This window comes from Erpetoichthys calabaricus, assembly GCF_900747795.2.
Source record: "Erpetoichthys calabaricus chromosome 1 unlocalized genomic scaffold, fErpCal1.3 SUPER_1_unloc_11, whole genome shotgun sequence".
Taxonomy (NCBI): Eukaryota; Metazoa; Chordata; class Cladistia; order Polypteriformes; family Polypteridae; genus Erpetoichthys; species Erpetoichthys calabaricus.
In genome coordinates this window covers 124,869-145,821 of record NW_026261576.1, presented here as the reverse complement: position 1 = coordinate 145,821, position 20,953 = coordinate 124,869, and the positions used below count along the sequence as shown (strand labels likewise).

General features: G+C 39.9%; 2 protein-coding genes across 2 annotated transcripts in view; one reads left to right on the top strand and one right to left on the bottom strand.

Annotated features, from left to right (window-relative positions):
• Positions 1-3,178, top strand: part of LOC114644099 (zinc finger protein 664-like) — a 428,098-nt gene extending 424,920 nt beyond the window's left edge. The window contains exon 3 of the transcript XR_007933943.1: positions 2,938-3,178. The gene's annotated coding sequence lies outside the window, so the exon portion shown is untranslated. The remainder of the gene's footprint in view (positions 1-2,937) is intronic.
• Positions 1-20,953, bottom strand: part of LOC114644100 (gastrula zinc finger protein XlCGF49.1-like) — a 489,821-nt gene that overhangs the window by 357,421 nt on the left and 111,447 nt on the right. The gene's annotated exons all lie outside the window — the stretch shown is intronic.

Here is a 20,953-nt window from a genome sequence, read left to right as displayed (position 1 = left end):
TTTTCAACCAATTCTTCTTTTGACATCACTAAATTGACATCACTAAATTGCAGAAGTTATGAGGCAATGAAATTCGTCCTGAGGTCAGATCAACCGGCACCTTTCCGTTCCCAATTTCCAAATTTCTCCAACCCCGTTATTGACAGTTTGCATTATTTGGTCGTAAATGCCTTTTTGCTGAAGCGTTAGCTTAGGAATATTTGATTACACATACGACAAAAGATCACCCGTGTTGTAATTTTGTTCACGACGCAATTCTACATCGAACGAAGCAGGAGCAGATCGATTCGGTGATGGCATTCCCAATTGATTGAGAACTTTGTTCGCGATTTCTAAGCACAAATCTTCAATCATTATCACCGCTTAGTTGTAGATTTGTGCTGTGAAATCCATGTTTATATTTGAATTTTACTTGCGTATTCGACAGAAAATATCTTCAGCCATATGCGATTTATATTTCTCCCATAACTGTGTTGGAGATGAAGGAGAGCAGGCGGTCAGTATGATTGCAAACAATGCACAAATTTGATTTGGATGTGACGTGTTTCACGCGTCATTAATGTATACATCCCAGTGTCGGTCGTTCTGCAATAAATTCAGAGCTTGACATGTACTTCGGGGCGATCATGCCTGAAATTACCAAGCGTTACTGTTTATGGCTGTGTATTGGAACATCCAAATCCTGCTTCCTCCTCCTGCTGCTTGCTATCGCCGCTCACCTACGCTACCACACCCGCCTGTCCTACCGGCTGTGTTGTGCTGTGCTGCTTCTACACTGCTATCAGCTAAGTATCACTCACTATTTTAGCGCTTTGAGTACTGAGAAAAGCGCTATATAAATGTAATGAATTATTATTATTTATTATTAAACACTAAAGTACAAAGTAACACTAAACCGCAACACTGCCGGGAACACCGGCACACCGCATCTACTAAACACTAAGAAACACTAAAGGAAAAAATACAATTCAGTAAGTACCGTGTCTACTAAACAGTAAATGAGAAAGGACTAACCGCGTCAGCTGCGGAGCTCAGCTCGGAGCAAAATGAAGTGAATGAAATGAGGTGAATGGGAGAGGAGATGATCACGTGACTCCAACACCCGCCTTAACTCTCCGTCCCTCCACAAACACAGCCACACGGATCTCAACTCTCCTTCATATATATATATATATATATATATATATATATATATATATATATAGATAAGTTACAACTGAAAAGACTACAGGAAAATTTAAAACTAAACTTTAAAGATTAAAAAGGAGTTGAAACACAAACTAAGTGGCTTACAGGCACCAAATGTTTTTTTAACTTGTCAAAAAAATTTGCATTTAAGTTCTTAATGTTTTAGGAGGTCTTCCCAGCTAATTTTGCAAGTAACGTAGTTCACTGGCCTAATCTGCAAAAGCCAATAATGAAGTTAGCTAATGTCGACATGCTGGAAAAACAGAGATACAGTGAAATCTCCTTCTTCACAGTGTAAAACTGCACCTAGTTGCGTGTGTCTTGCTCTGAAGACCTCCAACCTTTCTTGTGCCCATAAAATTGCACTGTATATGCCAGCCTCCAATCAGCAATCAGCACAAATGAGTCATTAAATGTGAGAGGTCTTCCAATATCGTAATACATAAGAAAATATTCTGAATAGTTCTTCAAATGCTTCTTTTTTGCTGGACATCAAAGGGACAACCCTACCTCATTTTTGTTATAGGAAAGGGAAAAGTATATAGCGTTTTAAACAAATAAACATACCCCACTTCAAACTCTGTTCTATTGATAACCTGCTGCAAAATGGCCTTTTTGTGTTTAGTAAGATGAAAGACCCAATTTATGACAAAGGACTGTGTTAAGATAGCAGAAATGTGATTTTAAAAAAGGTTAGGTTATGGATGAAAAACAAGAAGGTAGAAATTTACCATCAATAATTTTATGTTAGAGAGGCTTGAATCTCTGACATTAACTGGGGAACCTGTCTGGCTTGTATACAGACAGAGCGGGAGGTAGCAGAGTTAAAGATGCTAAGATTTACATTGGGTGTTACGAGGATGGACAGGATTAGAAATGAGGACATTAGAGGGTCAGCTCAAGTTGGACGGTTGGGAGACATAGTCAGAGAGGTGAGATTGCGTTGGTTTGGACATGTGCAGAGGTGCGATGCTGGGTAAATTGGGAGAAGGATGCTAAGGATAGAGCTGATAGGCAAGAGGAGAAGAGGAAGGCCTAAGAGAAGGTTTATGAATGTGGTGAGAGAGGACATGCAGGTGATGGGGGTAACAGAACAAGATGCAGAGGACCGAAAGATATGGAAGATGATGATCCGTTGTAGCATCCCCTAACGAGAGCAGCCGAAAGAAGTATGTAAATATGCTATGTGGCTTACTGTCTAATTTTAATCGCCCAGGGCAGGAGTTCACACTTATTCCAATAAATTAGCTCCTCAATTAGCACAGTTATCCAAACAAGGTGGAGTGGTCATAGGGACCATAACTGACGTAATGAGTCCTTGGCAATGTCATTGTCACTGTGCATGTAGATGTACTGGCTTTATCATCCTTGACATTTCTATATGGGGTCTTCTCTAAAAGATCTGCAGGTTATGTTGGCCACCCTTGCTGCCCCAGTTGTTCTTTCTTTTTCAAGCCATCACCAAGCCATTAATGATAGTTGCTCATAGCTTGTTCCTGGTCCATGGTAACTGCATCCTAATATGGCTTCATGTGTTTGTTAATTCAGTCTGCAAACGTTGGGATTGTTGAAGTGTTAACTCCATTAACATACTTTTGTAAAGTGGGTTGCAAAAGGCATATGCTGTTAAACACTGAATAATCTATTGTACTGCTATTTTATTTTAAATATTGGTCATTTAAAACTTTTTTAACTCTTATTTTTATTTCTGTAGATTTTCAAGAGAATGACAACTTCTTCACTCTTCAGGGTCGTACACAAATTAAACAACCTGATAAGAATAGGAAGAAACTGGCATCTGCAACAAAGACCTTGGTAACGGCATCTCAGCACCCTAGATTTCAGCCCATTGTGAAGCTAACAAGGATCGATGCCATCAAATCTCAAGGAGTGTACAATCTAAATCCAATCCGCCAACAGTGTGTGAGAACATTTAAATACAAATTGAATTCTAAGGATAATGGAGGGATTCATGGGAGTAAGAAGCCATATCACTGTCCTGAAGGTGGGAAACAATTCTCAGATAGTCATATGCCTAAGAAACGTAGAGAAGATAATACAGGGAAGGAGCCACACCACCGTTCTGAATGTGTTAAGAACTCCTCAAAACCCTGCCATACCACAACTCCCATTGTAGAGAAACCATATTTGTCTAAACGTGGCAAACGATTCTCACAAGTGAGCCACCGTCAGACACATATGATTGGTCATGGAGGACAGGGTTTATGTCGTTGTCCAACATGTGGTAAACATTTATTTGACAGGAGCAGTCTTTTCAAACACAAAAGAATTCACACTGGAGAGAAACCATATTGTTGTTCTGAGTGTGGCAAACGGTTCTCAGAATCAAGCAATCTTCAGAAACACATGAGAGTGCACACAGGAGAACAGCCATTTTTGTGTTCTGAATGTGGCAAACGGTTCTCACAAGCAGGCCATCTTCAGACACACATGAGAGTGCACACAGGAGAACAGCCATTTTCCTGTTCTGAATGTGGCAAACGGTTCAAACAAACAAGCCATCTTCAGCAACACATGAGATTGCACACAGGAGAACAGCCATTTTCCTGTTTTGAATGTGGCAAACGATTTACAGGTAGCAATAATCATCTGAGGCATTTAAGAGTTCACACTGGTGAGAAGCCCTATTGCTGTCCTGAATGTGGCAAAAGATTTTCCAACACAAGCAATCTTCTGCGTCATGCAGGAGTCCACAATAAAGACCATCCTTAAGCCTGTTCTGAATGTGGCAAGAAATTCTCACAAAGAAGCAGTCTTCGTAGACATATAAGAACACACATTTCATAGAGGCCATAGTCGTTTCCTGATTGTGACAAGCTATTCACCGATAACAGCAGCCTTCATAGACACAACAGAATTCGTTCTGGATTAAGGCCATATTGTTGCTCTAAGTGTCGAAAAACATTCATACAGAAAACTCCTCTTCAGGGACACATGAAAATTCATGCTAAAAAGGCAAAGTCCAAAGAGACTGTAAATAACAAAAAGAAAAATCTGAAATAATTCAGTCAGGTGTGGAAAGAAAATTGGAATTGCTCTGCTAGTTGGTTACACAAAATGCATTTGACAAAAAGTTGCAGGCTCATTTTAGGCAACCCTGCTTATTAATTTACTGTAAGTGGCTTTTGCACTAAGGACTATTGCACATTGTACACAGGTCTACTTTACCAGTTCTAATGTTATTTATCTTATGTTATACTTCTATGCTTTTTCATATTTTATTGTACTACGAAGTTGAGAGAGAAACAGTATTTTGTTTCTCCTGTGTGTTCTGCACATATAGTGAATTGACAATAAAAGGCTATTTGATTTGATTTCAGTTTTTCTATTATCTTTTCTCCAGAGTCCGTATTGGTGTTCACACCACTCTCTGGTGTGGCTGCTGCTCTTTCTATCTGAAGAGTTAGTCCAGCTGGGGTTCGATCAGCCCAGTAACGTCTAGCGGTCCATCACAACGGGAGTGTATGAATATACCGAGGCATGTTTAGCATACAGCTGATGAAGTGTTCATCTAATATAAATAAGGCCATATATGGACATCCTGTATTAACTATTTTAGGGCGGATGTCGACTTTTGTCGACAGGAGGGGTTGAGGGCGCATGTCGACAAAAGTCGACATCCAGGGATAGAGGGCGACAATCAGCTGTTAATGGCGACAAAACTCACTGTCACATCACAGGCATTCCCTCTGTGCTTGGAGGAATGCTAGACTTGTTGACTCAGCAAATAATCCTTGCGTGTGCATGAGTTGCGAAATGTAAACAAATACAAACAACGACAAGATGGCATCAACATCTCACGAGGGAGCGAAGCGAGTCGAGAAAAGAAAATACTCGGCAGATGACATTTTACGGTTTATCGCGGAGTCGGACTCTGAAATATCAGAGTCAGATTTCATAGACAGTGATCAAGGGATTGAGCAAGAGATTGAGGAGCTGGCATCAGCCGATCGGAGACCAGCCGATGCCACCCCAGCTGCTCAGCTGGCAGCTGAGCGCATTCGCGCTGCCAGTACACCTACGGCAAGGTTTGCATGGGAGGAATACCCAGAAATTGATCCATGGGAGCCGATCTGGCTACCTGACTTCACAAGAAGGCACGGCTTGCTGCTGGACACAACGGATTACAAGCCGCTGGACTATTTCAATCTGTTTTTTCCTGAGGCAGTTTTTCAGCTGATATCTGACGAGACAAACAGGTATGCAGAACAATTTTTTGAATCGCGGGATGCGCTTGCTCCGCGTTCTCGTTTTTCGAAGTGGAAACCCACAACAAAAGACGAGATGAAGGGCTTTGTGGCATTGCAGATAGAGATGGGACTGGACTGGCGATATACCCTAGGTTCTTGTCTATAAGCCGGACTCGTGTATAAGCCGGAGACCAAAAATCATACGAATTTTTAAAATAAAATCTTATCATAGATAAGCCGGACTCATGGATAAGCCGAACGTACTATAACGTATAACTGATAGAAGGGAGGGAGGTCAGTGGTCTCACTTGCACCCATTTAATTTCTTTAAGGGGGGAGAGAGTGTGAGATATTGGCGTCTCTCTCACTCCCCGCATGGTGCGGTTGGAGCGGCTGGAGCGCGTTCTTTCTGCTCTGGGCGTCGCCGAGTCAACACGCGCGCGTAGCGGTCATTTAAATTGTGATTTTATATGTAAGCATATTTAAATATATATCGCGGATTTTTTGCTGGTTCGCGGATTTCTGCGGACAATGGGTCTTTTAATTTCTGGTACATGCTTCCTCAGTTGGTTTTCCCAGTTGATTTCATACAAGGGACGCTATTGGCAGATGGCTGAGAAGCTAGATTGCTTACTTTTCTCTCTCTCTTGCGCTGACTATCTGTGATCCTGACGTATGGGGATTGAGCAGGGGGGCTGTTCGCACACCTAGACGATAAGGACGCTCGTCTAAAAATGCTGAAAGATTATCTTCACGTTGCTATCTTTTGTGCAGCTGCTTCCTGAAACGACATGCTGCACGGTGCTTCGCATACTTAAAAGCTCGAAGGGCACGTATTGATTTTTGACTGAAAAACAAACTCTGTCTCTCTCTCTGCTCCTGATGGAGGGGGTGTGAGCTGCCGCCTTCAACAGCTTTGTGCCGCGGTGCTTCGCATACTTAAAAGCCAAACAGCCCTATTGATTTGTTTGCTAGAGATTGTTTTCTCTATCTATGTGACATTCTGTGCTCCTGACACACACATCTTTGAAGAGGAAGATATGTTTGCATTCTTTTAATTGTGAGACTGAACTGTCATCTCTGTCATGTCATGGAGCACAGTTTAAACTTTTGAAAAAGAGACAAATGTTTGTTTGCAGTGTTTGAATAACGTTCCTGTCTCTCTACAACCTCCTCTGTTTCTGCGCAAATCTGTGACCCAAGCATGACAATATAAAAATAACCATATAAACATATGGTTTCTACTTCGCGGATTTTCTTATTTCGTGGGTGGCTCTGGAACGCAACCCCCGCGATGGAGGAGGGATTACTGTATAAGCCGATATTCTATTTTTTCATTTTCACAACTTTTTTCCTTAGATAAGCCGCGGCTTATAGACAAGAACTTAGGGTAATTTCAGGGAGCATTGGTCCAAATGTACTTTGTCACCTGGTGGCTTTGGACAGGTTATGCCGCGTGATAGGTACGTGCTGCTGCAAAGCTTCATTCACTTCTGTGATAACCAGAAGCAAATCCCAAGGGGTGAGCCAGGCTATAATCCCATGTGTAAAGTTCAGCCCCTGCTTGACATAGTGGAGCCAACATATAAACAATTTTATCAGCCTGGCCGTGATTTGTCTGTGGATGAATCTATGATAAAATATAAGGGACAAGCCCACCAAGTATGGCATAAAGGATTTTGTACTGGCAGAAGCAAACACTGGCTTCTGCCTGAAAGTAATTACTTATACTGGAAAGCATTCTTTTCAAAGAGAGAACTGTCCTTTGACAAGTCAGGTTGTGCTGGAGCTGCTTCAGGGATATGAACATTTGGGTCATGTTGTGTACATTTGGACAATTTTTATACATCACCAGAACTGTTCATGGATCTACAGAGCAGGGGAATTGGAGCTTGTGGCACAGTCAGGGTGAACAGGAGACACATGCCTTTACAGTTGAAGCCAGACAGGCTGAAGATGAAAAGAGGGGACAATCCTGTTGTCATGCGGGTGGATAACGGTGGCATTGGCATGGCATGATGTCAAACGGGTCACTTGTCTTAGTACAGTTCACACCAACAATTTATGTGAAAAAACAATTCGTTCTAAGGGAAACCCAGAAGGTAGGAAGCTGGACAAGACTGTTGCGCTTGAAGAATATAATTGTAAGATGGCTGGAATTGATCGACTGGATCAGATGCTGGGGTCATATGCTTACGGCCATAAGTCCACCAAGTGGTACCACACTGTGTACCATCGCATGCGTGAGATTGCACTCACAAATGGATATATATTATTCAAGCAGGGAAACAGTGACAGCACTATGACTGCGGCAGATTTCCGCAAGAAGGTGGTTGACAGCTTGCTGGCAGAATATGTTGGAGTGCCTTTGGCAAAGCGAGGAAGGCCATCACAAAGAGCAGTGCCAGACAGGCTGACTGAGCGCCACTTTCTTGCAATACATGAGGACAAAAAGTACAAGCCTGACTGTGTTGTGTGCAGCAATAGACAACTGAAAAAGAGGCACCAGTGCAACACGTATTGTAAGCAGTGCAATGTGGCAATGCATGCAATTGGCTGCTTTGAGCGTTATCATACTTTGCAGGACTTTGCTTTGTAACATGTACAGTATGTGCAATAATAATATGTTAAATTATATAGTATGCAGGCTCATACAAAATGCAAAACAGTTATATTAGTCAAAAATAAATATTTTTTGTTGATTTGATATGTTAAACAATTGTTTTGTGTTCTTTTTTTAAAAAAGTTAGTTTCTGGAAAAATATTCAGCCCTGGGAGAAAAGAAAAAAAAAAAAAATTAGCCCTAAAAGAGTTAAGTTACACAGAGAGATACCTGATACTTCAAGTCCGGAGTGACCTTGAGGGGCTGCATACTTGAATGAACTCATCCTGCTTACAGCAGTCAGACAAAAACAAATATAACTGAAAAAGATAATAGAAAAAAAAAAAAAAAAAGGTTCTCCACTACGGCCGTCACTACCTGCTGTGACAACTTTATTTCTATTCTTTCAAATGCTTCCCCTCTTTAAAGGCAACTCAGCTTGCACCCTATTAGATTTTAGTGGCCCAACATCATTTTTGTTGAAATGCTTTAACTTTTTTTTTTGGTAAAAGTATATTTTAAAAAAAAGTTCAAAAAAAGGGTCACAGTCAGGAATTGACCTTTGTACCCCTAAAGTATCAGGTCCATCTCCCATAGCAGTGAGCCACCAAAGCCAAACTGACAAATCAAATTACTCAGAGGGACCACACACTCGCAGACAGACAGTATCTTTTTATTATCTTAGCTATTAGCTAAAGAAGCGACCTTGATGGATTTAATTATCTGTTCTCGTTTGGTAAATGTCTTCTCTTCCTGTGACTCAATCTGATGTTCCTCAGGTACCACACTCTGTGGTTTGCTGCCCTCCTCTTCATGTAGTGGTATCTCTGGGCACAAGACACTCTCGTTCACGTCAGGCCCTGGTACCACAGCCTGTTTGTGGTCTTCTGCTTCATGCAGGGGGGTGTCTGGAAATAACACATTGTTATGTGTTTCACGTCTGGTTCTGGTCTTATTGGAAATCACGAAGATGATGATGATGTGCCATCCTCTGGATTACGGAGGAGCACAGCAGCCCACTCACCTTTCTGCAGTAAGACACTGTCCTTCATGCCGTAGGGGCAGCCACTCCAAGTGATCATCCTTGTGAAGTTCATCGCCCCTCTTCATAAAGTGGTGACATCAGAGGACTGAGGTTCACGTTGTCACACAGGAGCCCAGCATGTCTCCCAGCTCCTTACCTTAGGTACGTGATGTCGTCCTCTGCTCTGTGTGACCTGTGAAGTGTCATTTCTTGCTTTCCTTTCTTTGACTACTGGACCCCAGTTACCTCAGACTGCTCCTTTTTCATGTAGTCACCGTTCTGTAACATAATGTCAGTCCTTTCCATCTCTTCACTGGTGTGTCTGAGGCAGGCAGGTCATTCTTTCAAACCTGAGCTCAGCCTCATTGTCACTGCAGTTTCTTCATCGGCGGCTCTTCCTCAGTTCACATGTGAGCTCAGATCTCACAAAGCTGCTATCCATAAAGTGCCAGGACCAGATGGAGTGCCGACTCTCCCAGGACCATTGCTTTAGTTGTGTCACCACCTCAAACATCACCTGATGAGCCTCCCATGCTGAACTACCGTCGTGCTGTGGAAGCTCAGTCTGCACCTCAACACTAATAGAGAGGACATCAAAACCTTCATTAGAAATTGGACAATTTATCTGTAATGGTGACAGAATGACATAAACAAAAATGTGAAGGTTCACAGTGAAAGATACTTCAGGACGTTTAAAAAATAAATTCAAACATAACAGGAATGAGGGTGACAACTGGGAGACATTTTTATGTTTATAAGAAAAACTTAAAGAAGCCAAAAGTTACCCTGAGAGCCACAATTGTTCTTTACAGCTCCTCACTTGAGTACGTGTGGCACAGTAAATGTGACGAGTTGATGTCCATCTCATTTATCACCCGAGTGCCCTGCGATTCTAAACTGAGCAGCTGCAGGTTCAATTCAGGCAGTTCATGGTGGGCACGGGCAGCAGGCGGGCACATCATTAGCTTAACGTTTAGATTGGCACTGCCACATTTGTCCAGATGACGAGGTGACAGGGGATGTGAGGGGGCTTAATGTAAGAGCAGACAGTGATGGACTCGGACACACACACACACACACACACACACTGATGTTCTTGTCTAAGCTAACACTGCGACCGTCAGGTTTTAATGAATTAACTTGGCGACTCCACACCGTGGCGTGTACGTTACACACAAAGACAAGTGAGGTGAACATCACAATGACAACACGATCTTCATCCTCGCTATTTTTTTGTTCTACTCTTTGGAAATCTTTTCACTTTTATTTTACTTCTGGTGAACTACTTTTTAGTTTTCATTTTGGTTTGCAAAAAAACATTGGTGGAACACTGAGATGGTAGAAGGTTCAAGAACATAAGTCAAGCTGAGTTAGAACTGATTAAAGGGCATAAGGCCTGAACATTATGGGCAGTTTGGCCTCACAGCACTACATTCCATTAAATTCAGAGCTAGAGAGGAGCTCAGTGTCTCTTATGCCATCCATCCCACCCAGAGACCACACTGTGGAGCAGTCCGCACACCCACGTAATATCAAAAGGGGACACAAGTAGCAAAAAAGAGGAGGTTTTGCATACAAATAAAGGCTAAATACAAGAAAGGGGAGACAGAGACCCCAAGGAGGTAGAATCCCAAACACTTAACTCTTCTCCACAGCAGTAGCTCTAGTTAGCCATGGGGCTGCTGGCCCACTTACCCACACACAGCCCCCTCTCCTTCTCCACCAGTGAGTTCCCATCCAGTCTAATCCTTGATTTCCAGCTCATCCTGGGTCTTCTCAGAAAGACCTTTAATGCTCCAGAGCAGGTGTAGAAAGTCTGGTGCCACCCGTAAGTAGTCACATCTCACACATCTACCAGCCTAGGACTCCTCAATAAAACACACTCTTCATCAATTTGTGAGAAACGTAGCCCACCTCAACTCCAAAGTGGTCATGGCATACGGCTTTCTAAATGGAGAGTTTCCACTATGGGCAGCATGGTGGCACAGTGGTAGCGCTGCTGCCTCACAGTAAGGAGATCTGGGTTTGCTTCCCGTGGCCTCCCTGCGTGGAGTTTGCATGTTCTCCTCGTGTCTTGTGGGTTTCCTCCCACAGTCCAAAGACATGCAGGTCAGGTGCATTGGTGATCCTAAATTGTCCCTGGTGTGTGCTTGGTGTGTGTGTGCCCTGTGGTGGGCTGGCGCCCTGCCCGGGGTTTGTTTCCTGCCTTACACCCTGTGCTGGCTGGGATTGGCTCCAGCAGAACCCTGTGACCCTGTGTTAGGATATAGCAGACTGGATGATCGATGGAGTATCCACAATGCACCGGGGCCGAGAACAGTGAAATCCAGCAGCCGCTTTGCTTTGTGATGTTCCCAGCTTGGACCTTACTGGAGTAAAATCTTCATTTATGTATCCACCGTGTGGTCACAGTGATCTGTTATATAGTGCCTTTCATGTCTGTGTCAGACCTTCTTAACACACATATCACATCATACTATTACATGTGTGTTATACACAAAGACAAGTGTGGTGAACATCAGCCTGACAACACCAGTTTCATTCTCCTTATTCTACTCTTCACAGTTTATTTAAGTTTGATTTCAGTTCCGGTCCAGTAAATTATAATTTGAACAAGTTTGGTTTTAGTTTCATTTGGTGAAAAGAACACTGGTGGAGATGGCAGAAGGTTCAAGAACAGAAGTCATGCCAAATTCTGATTGGTCCAAAAACACAAGGCCTGACCATTACACGATAGTCAGCCTGACACCATGATGTCCTGCTGGTCAAAAAGGAGCAGCAGGGAAGGACAAGACCAGCAGAAATTCTAAACTGTGCAGAAACTTAACGTCTCCATCTGTCCATCTGGAGACCCCACTCTGGAGCAGCCTACACAATCACAAAATGTCAAAAGGGGTCACAAGTAGCAAAAAAGATGTTCTCGTTTAAGAGTTTCTCATACAGTAATGGCTGGGGTCCCCTGCACAAATTCCAAAGTGCCACAAAGTCAGGAAAGATCATCCATGATGAACAGCCCCTCAGAGGTGACCCCCACAAGCCGATGATACTTCTGTCCATTTCCTTAGGTCAGGTTTAAGACACCAACGTTGACATCACTTCTCCTGGACATCTAAGCAGGTAATGTGGTGTAGTGGTTAAGGCTCTCAGCTTCAAAACCTGAGGCTGTGGGTTCAAATGCTGATCCTGAGACGGGTGACCCTGAGCAAGTCACTTCACCTGGCTGGGCTTAAATTAAGAAGAAAACAAAACAAAAGAAATGCAACAATAGTATTTGGAAAAAGTCACCAGTGAAATTAAAATAAATGAATACATTTAATCTGCATGATTAGGGCGAAACCCTCAGGACAAACAGAAATGGCGAGGGCGGACATGGACTTCATCTTCCGTACTTCAGTAAGGAGAAAATGTTCTTTCTGTCACCCTTTTTAAAAACTACATTGTAAGGTTTTAATGACACAGCACCCGACACAACGAAATGAAAACAGCGATAAAGTAAGACAGCAAGTGCGGGAGAAGGTGATGGGCCGCTCGATACTGAGGTTTAGACACTGCGTCGAGCTTACGGAGCACTGGATGTTTCAAATGCGCCGGTCACGTGATTTTCAGTCACGCTAGCGTAATGACGTCATTGATATCTGCGCAGTCAGCAGTCGATTTGGTCCTCACGAGTCTGCTGAAGTGCTTTGGCTCAAAGCGTAAAAGAAGTTGTGTCTGCTACAGCGATAAGGTGCGCTAACGTGACTTTAAATCCTAATGTTAAAATAAGGACTTTGTATAAAACAGTTATGTAGTACTTGTCTGTAAGTTAACAAATATATTTTGGAGACATTATGAACGATTTACATGGGACACCTTTTTCATTGGTGCAGAATCGTGTCCACCTAGAATCTGTAACAAATTAATGAGCATATTTTGCGTAAAGTAGCACGTATTATAACAATCCAGAATCTACTCTACGCCATGTCGATCATATCAGAGAGGCTAAGACACGCTTCACTATATCAGTAAGTAATCTTTAGAACTGCAGCACAACAGATAAATTATTGATGTAAATAGAATTATTGAAAGACTAAGCTTTTGTCGTTTCTGTATTCTTAAATCATCTTCCAGTCCCACAATCCCCCGCAGTCACTGTCACATTTAACGTTCCCTGCTCCTCACCTGTCGTGTTACCCAAAGTATCAACACTCAGTTTCATTCAAGGCTTTACCGTCCTTCCTTTCATAAACATAAAATAAGACACACATTTCCTCAACTTACGTGTCCAATAATAATAGTAAACTAGTAAGAACGAGAAAAGCACAAGATTTGAATATTCATGACAAGAGCCTCGGGACCAGGGTGAGGATGTGCCTTGTCACCCATTACATGAGCTCGTCTGCCACCCTTCAGTTGCACTGGCACACGTTACACTGAGGGGCAAATGCAATGGAGAATACCGACAATGTACACCTTCAGAAGTGGAATAAATCGACTGTATAAGTAGAACATTTCAGATAAACTATGAATTTTGTTCATAAATCATAAACAATGCAACATAACTATTATATGTGTTGTTACTTTTTATTTATTCTCTCCATACGTTACATATCTACATGGGAAATGAACATGGGTAATATGTTTATAATCATTCTCACTAAAATACACTGTAAAAATATATTAATGAGCAAACTGAGAGACATTGGCCTTTAGGAAATATCAAAAAGTGTGTGCGCTGTCATTTAGGACAGAATGCATTGTTAACGTCACGCACTTTCTACTGACGCGATGTCACAAAGAAAAAGAAACAGCACAGTCCATGCAAACTCATATCCTCCTTGGTTTTTGACCTTATGATTAAGTGTCAATATCAAATCAATAAAGTCATTTTAAGAAGATGACAAGTCTGCTATAGTCAGTTCAATTAACACTCCTTTTAAAAAGTTTGCTTATGCAGAATATAAAATGGAATCTGAATGATACGGGACTCGTGAGTAGTAACGAATAATATGTGACACTGAGAAATTGTAATTCCTAATAACGGGAACAAGTAAAAACTACGATTTCCTAAAACGGACACTGTAAATGTAAGCATTTTAATAAATAATTTAGGAGACTTGTGTGTGCATTTCAATACCAATTTAAGAACTACGTAGGCTACCTGTTGTGCTATAAACGCTACCTCAAGCAGCACTTAACAGTAAATAGTCTAACAGGACAATGACTGACTGTACGAAGATGCTGCGCCGCTACAATAAAGGTTCACACTGTCATTCTGCATGTTTAGAAGGCGCTGATTGGCTGAAACTGTTTATAGCGAACTGTCTCAAGTTGGAAGTGCCGTATAGCGATTAGAAACGAAAAGACACATTTAGACTTTTATAAAAGAGAAGGAAAAACTCAGTTTATTAAATGATGTGATTTTTTTTTTAGTGTATTAATTTTTTGTTAAGGAGAGTTATACATTCTTTTAACTCAGTGTGTAGTAAATTTACAAAAACAACGAAATTATGATGGGGTGTAGGGTGCAGTTTGGAGGTTAGTTTTCCATCAGAGCTGTGGTTATTAAAAATAATTAATACTGTGCTTCTTGTGTGGTCTGCATTTTCAGTTTATTTATTTATTTTTAAATTTTAAATTTAAATTTCATCCAATTTTAAAAGTCAGCTGCTTTTAGTTGCACAAAATGAACTTCTTATTAAGCCAATGTATTTGAATACATTCATTCAGTAATCAATACCAGAAGTACACATGACAATATTTTGGTCACAGCTCGACACAGACCTCACTTCTTATTTGTACTGGAAGGAGATGCCCACTGTCGATCGTGTTTTACACTGCCTTACTTACTACATGCGAACCTGATTTAAGACCTGAAGAAGTTGTAGTCTGTTATTACCTACGTGACTTTATCAAGTCACTGGACCTCGATGACATGTGTACATTTCTTCAGTTTGTAACTGGTTCCCCACTGTAGCCATATCATGGGATTAAGGTATCTTTCAATAGACTGAGTGGCACACAGCGTAGACCTACTGCACATACATGAGGCAATATGATAGAAATTCCTGTAACTTACACATCTGTGCAGGAATTTAGATGGGAAATGAGGTCTGTTTTGTATTCGGATGAAGCATTTACAATGACAATGTTGTCATTTGTTTTTATTTTTCTTAAATATAGTAACTGAGTTCCAGGTGCCTGTTTCTGCAAACTGTAGTGTTGAAAGAAACATACATAATAGATACTTAGATTTCAGAAAGATGAAAGGGTTTTGAAAATCACAGGCACATTATTGTAATAATCTCAAATACAAATGTCCAGGTTTTCATGTTTGTTTGTTACACACATTGCTAAAATTACATATTTCAGAAACAACATTGTGTTGTTTAACTACAGTTGTCATTATTACAATGTTGTTTCATAAAGTTGGAAGTCATATACAGTATGTATAGTTTTTGCTGTTTGTATTACCCTCAAACATACTGTATCTGTTTCAAACTGGAAATGATATGTAATTTTTACAGAAATAATGTGAAGTGTTATGTATGATACAATTTATAATTGTTCATATTTTTGTTAAAGTGCTTAATAATAATGTTTTAAATCCAAATAAAGTGGTATCTGACAACAATGCACAACATTATACTGAGTAATTTTTTGGAAAAAAAATTTGTTTTCTTCATGTCTGTCATTGAAATTATAGTTCGTACTGCTGCCTGATAGCACCACGTCATATTGATTGGTAACTCTGAGCTGGCCTTGAGTGAGAGTGTGTGTGTGTGAGTGGGCCCAGCCTGTAAAAGACTGACATCCAATTTCAAGTGTGGTTTCTATGTTGTTCTCATTTCTTCTGGTGGTACAATCAAATAACAAATTTAAATGCATTGCCTATGCAAGCTTGGATCCCCTGCATAACTGTGGAGCAGCTCACCCTCAGCGCCCAAATAAGATTCCCCCTCTTCCCTTCTGTGATCTCTCCCTCCTGCAGTTTCAACCTTCAACACCAACCTTCCTCCAGACTCAATAAAGTCTTGTTGTAAAGTGGTTTTAAATCCTGTCATGGTGTCACAGACAACCTGCATTAGCTCAGGTGCAGCAGACTAGAAAAGTCTTTGGTGGGTTTTTGGATCCTTAAACTCAAGGGTGTGCAAGGAAGGGCCTTGTCTGTCTCCTTAGGTAAAAGGGTTAGAATGGCCGCATATGTTACTTATAGAAATGTTTTTTGTCTTTTCAGGCCTTCTTTCCATGGTTACACTCTTGTTTCTGTTGAGAAAGCTATGCGTCCTAGTCTACTGTGAGGACACCTTTCAGGTATCCCGGAGGAGCTCTATACTGTGTGCTTCTATCCACATCACCTCTCAGTTACATTGAATTTATTTGTCATAATTTACTTTCACTACCTGAGTTTTATCGTGCAGTTCAAAATGGAACATATTAAACTATAAGACTACAGACATGCATCCTTAACATTTCACATCATGAAAACTACGTAAACACTTGAAGTTACAAACCTCAGACGTGGTGAAAACAGCACCTCATCCAAAGCACTTTGCCTGTTAGATGCACATTTGTGCAGGCAACATCAGCCTGTTATACAGGTCCTTCATTTATTTGGATCGGGCATTCAGACATGAGGCCCATGTTTTTGACCTATGTGGTGCCTTTGACAACACTACTGTAATATAAGCTAAGATCAGTGACAATGGGTGGTTGCTGTGTGTCTTGGGTTTCTGACAATAAATGGACCACTACTTGAGGCTACATAACAGTGTGCAAGGTTAAATGTTTGGTAGTGACACAGGGACTCTCTGAAGAACTCCCAGATTTCTTCCTGCTTACCCTGTTGTAATATTCTGAGACTAACTGCTGAGATTCTTGTGCGGGTATGCCAATGTGGGCTGTACAGAGAGGCCTGGTGATGACTTCTTTTAGTGAGGAATGAGGAAGCATATGCAGCTTAATGTTAGCAAAACAGAAGAGATGATGGTCTACCACTAGACTTGACCAATTCCTTAATCCAAGAAGAAGATGTAACTGGACAAAGTCTGTATTGGGCTGCACTCACTGAACCAATATACAAAACTGGCTAACTGTGTTTCCAAGGGTTGCTGAGGTCGTTTGGCATGAGTAGAATATATGTTCTGGTGTTTGGTTTCCTTCTGTTCTAATTATGTGCATATTCCAACCATTTCTAAATAGTTCAAGTCGTTTGTTGATTTCATTAAGATACACTAAATGAAGACATGCTATGTGTACATTATTGTCTGGATTCAGAATAAGAAGATCCTCCATTTCATAGAACTCCTTGTAAAATGGTTCAATGACCTGTGAGAATACGTCTTTCCAAAGCCCTTCAATTCTTTGGTTACGTACTGATTGTCCAGTAGTATGGCTACCACGCTGCAGTCCTCTCAAGATATTCATGAGCAGTGCTACTTGAGGATTTTCTCCTCCATGATCTGATCTCACTCGAGATGGTAAGCCATACTTCACAACAGCCTTGCAAAAACTTCTAAAACTGTGAATGATTTGTTATCCAATGCACAATTTAAATAAGGAATAAGACGTGAGAATCCATCAATGCATCCATGAACAGTAACTCCCCATCTACAAAAAAAAATAAAAAATTAAAGGAAACCAGAACATAAATTATATATCCTAAATATTTTTTGGTCAGAAAATAATGATCATTGTGTTGATTGACATTCTATTACTTTTCTCAAATTAATGAGATTACAATACACTGGCTTACCTTGCTCAGATCAAATTCAGTAATAAATAACTCAGGTAACTAAAAGTGTACGACCTACCTAATATACTATACAGCAGGACAAAAATGTACAAGAATAAAATAACCGTATCAACTTCATGTGGCTGTCCATGTGCCAGAGACTGTTTGGGGATCTTCTTTGGGTTACCTCGGCCCATCTTCCTGCAGTACTCATTGGGTCAATTCTCATTAAAGAACTGCGTATTCTTTTTCTTTGTACAATGAATCGCTTTGCTCTAAGATATCCACTGATCATCTGTTAGGAATTCATACAGCAGGAATGTTTTAGTAAGCTAAAGAACACTAATATGTTGGTGTGTGTGTGTGTAACCACAGGATTAATTACTGAAAGGCTTCTTCTAACTTTTTAAAGTTCTGCATAAAAATACCACATCAAACAAACTTAATAAATGATTACAGAGAAGCAGAGGTCACTGGGGCAGAACTACTGGAGGTTAAAGAAAGGAAGAGAAACTGAAGCCAAGCCCATGAAAGAGCAGAACTAAACACATTCAGTCACCCATAATGTTCCAAATAAGATGAATGTAATATTCTTGGCCTTTGCATTGTGAGAAAAAACTATGTCTGCAGAGACAACACAAACATGGGGAAAACTTGTAGACTCCACATTGTTACTACATATAAAATATGCAAATAAAAATAATTCAGCTATCTAGAAGCCAAAAAAAAACTTACCTCTGTCCCAGAATTTAGATATTGAGAATGGAGCAGTTTTACTTCATCATCAGGCTCATTGTCAGTAATGCCACTGAATTTACTGCGTGGGGTCAGTCCTTCTTTAAGTCTCTTGTAGATATACAGTATGACACAGAACAACCTAAGTGCTCAGCAATCTTCTGTCCAGTATATCCTCGTAAAATGTAAATTTGAAGTTGTTCTCTAGTAATCAATATCTTTGGTAAGCCATGGCCACCTGTGTGTTATATTGTTTGAATAAGTATGTATTCTATGTATTATTTTATATTGCATATTTTCTTAAAAATACACTAACAGTATTATAACAAAAAAATAAAAAATAGAAAAAAACTACATACATTATTGCAGTTGTACATAGTTGGATAGCTTGGAACACCATACTGTACATTACAAAGCAAAACAGCATGACTGTTATAAAGAATTGTAAGTAGTAAGATAATTCAAAAAAATATATGGCCTACAGCAAATATATCATTTACCAAGTTGCATATTTGTAAGTAATTATAAGTAATTCAATCATATTGCACATTATATGCATTTAACCAAATGGTGACTGTCCCTAGCATAGAATATAAAGGAATTAACTTATTCTTAGCCTGTTTAGTTCAATTTAAAGTGTACAGCATTATGGCCATTCATTATATCATAAGTAACTCATGAAACAATGAAGCATTGTAAGCTCATTTTCAAACATCTCTCAAGTAGTTCCTTTAGCGTGGTCAGAGTGAGGGACGTTTGTCCTTTACAACTTCATGTTGTATGAGTACATTAACAATTGTGTTTGGTGAAGGTGTATAAGATAAAAGGGCTGCTATGTTCAATGAACTGAACCTTCTCTCTGCTAAACTCGCTATTGAAGCAATGCATAAACCTCACAACCATAGGTATTATAATATTCATCTCTTTTTAAAATGAACATAGAAGATAAAATACCTCCATTTTGTGGTCCAGTTTTGACTGTTTAAACTCACAAATTGTAACTGACATATTTACAGTTTAATGTGAAATGGATGTACAGTACATATTACTAAAAGCTTACATATAATTTTGAGATTAAATATAAAAACATACAAGGGAGAGTGAGGTAGACTGACTGTCACATCCCAAAAAGTGATTTTAAATGTTTTTAAAGATGAAGTAGGCTGTTACCTTAGGTAATTAGTCATTCAAACCTAAGCTATTTACATCACATATAAAATCTTTTGGTGCCTTGCATTTTCCTTTGAATCAAAAGTATTTCCATTTCCTTCACCACCTCTTGAGCAACATTCTCCTTGACTAGAAATTAAGAATAGCTAAATATCCTGAATTTGTATTGTTTTATTTCCTTTTCTCAAGAGGGATACTTAGAATAAAATATTAAATTAGCTTTTGTTCTTCTATATATAGGACTTATGTAGTATACACATTCCATTCATTTATTTTAAGACAACATACCTTCTCGTCTGCGTCGAGTTGTAAAAGTACTACTGCTTGACTGAATTCTCTCAGAATCTTCCATATTTTCAAAGAAACTCAACAAATCCTCTAAAGAATGTGATATTTCTATACGAATGTACTCTGGTCTGGTATTTGTACTGAAATTCTGTCAAACTGTGTTTTTGTCATTTGAAGCAACCTCAAATTAGAATTGTTAATTTCCAAAGAGCCTTCTTCGGCATTTCGCTGAAAGGTTCTAAGGATAATTTTAACTTCCCTGAGAACAGAATGTGCTCCTGATGTTTCTGCCATGATTACTGGTTGCTAGAAAATAAATATGATCCAGAGATGTTGTTAGTTCAGCAGGAAGTGATGTAAACATATATTTAAATAAGAAGGAAGTGATTTAAAAGATACAGTATCTGTAAATCATATAAATATAAAAATATATCTGTAAATCATTTAAATACAGTATATCTTTAAATACAAAATGCTCATTTAAAGATATCAGTAACACCCTTAACTAAAATATTCTAAGCCAAAGTGACATTTGGAGATATCTGTAAATCATTTAAAGATATCCATCCATCCATCCATTTTCCAACCCGCTGAATCCGAACACAGGGTCACGGGGGGTCTGCTGGAGCCAATCCCAGCCAACACAGGGCACAAGGCAGGAACCAATCCCAGGCAGGGTGCCAACCCACCACAGATTTAAAGATATCTTTAATACCAATTCATTTGGATATCTTTAAAGGATTTACAGATATCTTAATTGCATTTAAAGATATCTTTAAAAGATTTAGAGATATCTTTAAATGTTTTAAAGATATCTCTGAATGATAATTTGGCTTGCCATAAGCTTGTATATATGTATTATGTATATATGCATTTTCTCGAATTATTTAGTTTTGCAAATGCCGTTTGCTACAGTAGTTAAAATTTAATCTGAGCATTTTTATAAGTTTAGCTTTAACATTTGCGATATTTTCATCTAACGATTAGACGACCGTCGTCAGTTCTGTTTCAACAGTTATCGG